Raw genomic sequence first — 3,873 nt, 5'->3', positions numbered from 1 at the left:
TTCCTAAGTGCCCTGCATTTGATAGGGCAACCTCTCGTCCTGTCACACATGGTCTTCTAAATGTGACTTTGACACTCCCGCCACCAAGAGCTGAAGGCTACATCCCCTCATTTGAATCTGGGTGGGCTTGAAACTGCTTTCGCCCACAGAATGCAAGGCAGATGATAAAGACAATGCCACTTTCACCTGTTAGTTGGGACGCTTCCGCTGGAAGCCCTGTGCCACCATAAGAAGTCTGCCCACCTTGAAGCTGCCAGGCTTTGGGACAACAAGCAGCATGGAGAGGCCACATGGGGGCACTCCGCCAGGCAAGTCTGGCTTTTGAGTCTCAGTCCAGGCACCAGACAAGCAAATGAATGAGCCTTCGGGTGAGTCCAACTTCAGCTCCGGAATCTTCAGCAAGGCCTCGGACACTGTGGAGTAGACACCTATCCCCACTGTACCTTGTCTACATTCCTGACCTACAGAATCCATAACCAGTTGCCGTTGAGTGACTCCGACTCATGGTGACCCCATGTGTGTCACAGTAGAACTGTGCTCAATAGGGTTTTCAATGGCTGATTTTTCAGAAGTAGATTGCCAGGCTTTTCTTTTGAGGTGCCTCTAGGTGGAGTCAAACTTCCAACCTTTTGGTTAGCAGCCAAGCGTGTTCACTGTTTGCACCATCCAGGAACTCCCTAAGTACTTATTGTACTTTAGATGAAGGTTTACAGAGCAAACTAGTTTCTCATTAAACAATTAATACACATATTGTTTTGTGACATTGGTTGCCAACCCCACGACACGTCAACACTCTCCCTTCTTGATCTTGGGCTCCCCATTACCAGCTTTCCTGTCCCCTCTTGCCTTCTCGTCCTTGCCCCTGGGCTGGTGTGCCGTTTAGTTTCTCTCTCTCTCTCTTTTTTTTATTGTGCTTTAGGTGAAAGTTTACAGCTCAAGTTAGTTTCTCATACAAAAATTTATATACACATTGTTATGTGACCCTAGTTGCTATCCCTATAATGTGACTGCACATTTCTTCCTTTCCACCCCGGATTTCCCATGTCCATTCAACCAGCTCCTAATCCTTTCTGCCTTCTCATCTTGCCTCCAGACAGGAGCTGCCCATTTAGTCTCATGTATCTACTTGAACTAACAAGCACGCTCTTCATGAGTATCATTTTCTGTCTTAGAGTCCAGTCTATTCTTTGTCTGAAGAGTTGGCTTCAGGAATGGTTTTAGTTCTCGGTTAACAGAGCATCCGGGGGCCATGTCTTCTGGGATTCCTCCAGTCTCAGTCAGACCATTAAGTCTGGTCTTTTTATTAGAATTTGAGTTCTGCACCTTACTTTTCTCCTGCACCATCAGGGACTCTCTGTTGTGTTCCCTGTTAGGGCGGTCATTGGTGGTAGCCAGGCACCATCTAATTCTTCTGGTCTCAGGCTGATGGGGTCTCTGGTTTATGTGCCCCCTTTCTGTCTCTTGGATTAATATTTTCCGTGTGTATTTGGTGTTCTTCATTCTTCTTTGCTCCAGGTGGGTTGGGACCAGTTGATGCATCTTAGATGGCTACTCGCTAGCCTTTAAGACCCCAGACTCCACTCATCAAAGTGGGATGCAGAACATTTTCTTAATAAACCTTGTTATGCCAGTTGACCTAGATGTCCTCTGAAACCACGGTACCCAGACCCCTGCACCTGCTACACTGTCCCTCGAAGTGTTTTGTTGTGTTCAGGAAACTTCTTAGCTTTTAGTTTAGTCCAGTTGTGCTGACTTCCTCTGTAGTGTGTGCTGTCCTTCCCTTCACCTAGGATAATTCTTGTCTACTATCTAGTTGGTGAGTCCCCCCCACCCCCCCACCCTCATAACCATCAAAGAATGTTTTCTTCTGTGTTTAAATCTTTTCTTGATTTCTTATAATAGTGGTTTCATACAGTATTTGTCCTTTTGCGATTGACTAATTTCACTCAGCATAATGCCTTCCAGATTCATCCATGTTATTTTTCTCGGATTCATTGTTGTTCTTTATCGTTGCATAGTGTTCCATTGTGTGAATATACCATAATTTGTTTATCCATTCATCTGTTGTTGGGCACCTAGGTTGTTTCCATCATTTTGCTATTGTGAACAGTGCTGCAATGAACATGGGTGTGCATATGTCTATTCGTGTGATGGCTCCTATTTATCTAGGATATATTCCAAGGAGTGGGATTGCTGGATCCTATGGTAATTCTATTTCTAGCTTTTTAAGGATGCACCAAATAGATTTCCAAGGTGGTGGTACCATTTTATATTCCCACCAGCAGTGTATAACTGTTCCAGTCTCTCCACAGCCTCTCCGATTTATTATTTTGTGTTGTTTTGGATTAGTGCTATCCTTGTTGGAGTGAGATGGTATCTCATTGTAGTTTTGATTTGCATTTCTCTAATGGCTAATGATCGTGAGCATTTCCTCATGTACCTTTTAGCCGCCTGAATGTCTACTTTGGTGAATTGCCTGTTCATATCCTTTGCCCATTTTTTAATTGGGTTATTGGTCTTTTTGTTGTTGAAGTTTTGCAGTATCTTGTAGATTTTAGAGATTAGACCCTGATTGGATATGTCATAGCCAAATTTTTTTCCCAGTCTGTAGGTTGTCTTTTGACTCTTTTGGTGAAGTCTTTTGATGAGCATAAGTATTTGATTTTTCGGATCTCCCAGTTATCTAGTTTCTATTTGGGTTTTTGTGTATTGTTAATTATGGTTTGTATTCTGTTTATGCCATGTATGAGGGCTCCTAGCATTGTCCCTAATTTTTCTTCCATGTTCTATATTGTTTTAGATTTTATATTTAGGTCTTTGATCCATTTTGAGTTAGTTTTTGTGCATGGTGTGAGGTATGGGTCTTGTATCATTTTTTTGCAGAAGGATACCCAGCTATGCCAGCACTATTTGTTAAAGAGACTGTCTTTTCCTCGATTAATAGACTTTAGGACTTTGTCAAATATCAGCTGCTCATAGGTGGATGAATTTATGTCTGGATTCTTAATTCTGTTCCACTGGTAACTGTTGCTGTATCAGTACCATGCTGTTTTGACTACTGAGGTGGTATAATAGGTTCTAAAATCAGGTAGCGTGAAGCCTCCCACTTTCTTCTTCTTCTTATCTGGAGCCTCTTCCCTTTCCATATGAAGTTGGTGATTTGTTTCTCCATCTCATTAAAAAATACCATTGGAATTTGGATCGGGATTATATTGTATCTGTAGATGGCTTTGGGTAGAATTGACATTTTCACAATTCTGAGTCCATGATCAAGGTATGTTTTTCCTCGTATGTAGGTCTCTTTTGGTTTCTTGCAGTAGTGTCATGTAGTTTTCTTAGTATAGGTCTTTTATGTCCCTGGTTAGATTTATTCCTAAATAATCTTTTATCTTCCTGGGGGCTATTGTAGATGGTATTGATTTGGTGATTTCCTCTTTGAAGTTCTCTTTTTTGGTGTAGAGGAATCCAACTGATTTTTGTGTGTTTATCTTATGTCCTGATACTTTGCTGAAATCTTCTATTAGTTCCAGTAGTTTTCTTGTGGATTATTTCAGGTTTTCTGTGTATAAGATCATATCATCTACAAATAGAGATACTTTGACTTCTTCCCTACTAACATGGATGCCGTTTATTTCTTTTTCTAGTCTAATTGCTCTGGCTAGGACCTCCAGCACAATGTTGAATAAGAGTGGTGATAGAAGACATCCTTGTCTGGTTCCCACTCTTAAGGGGAGTGCTGCGAAGTCTCTCCATTTAGGGTGATGTTGGCTGTTGGCTTTGTATCAATGCCCTTAATTATGTTGAGGAATTTCCTTTCTATTCCTATTTTGTTGAGTTTTTATCATGAATGGGTGTCGGACTTTGTCAAATGCC

Source organism: Trichechus manatus, unplaced genomic scaffold, assembly GCF_000243295.1.
Source record: "Trichechus manatus latirostris isolate Lorelei unplaced genomic scaffold, TriManLat1.0 scaffold00168, whole genome shotgun sequence".
Taxonomy (NCBI): Eukaryota; Metazoa; Chordata; class Mammalia; order Sirenia; family Trichechidae; genus Trichechus; species Trichechus manatus.
This window is presented reverse-complemented; position numbering follows the sequence as displayed.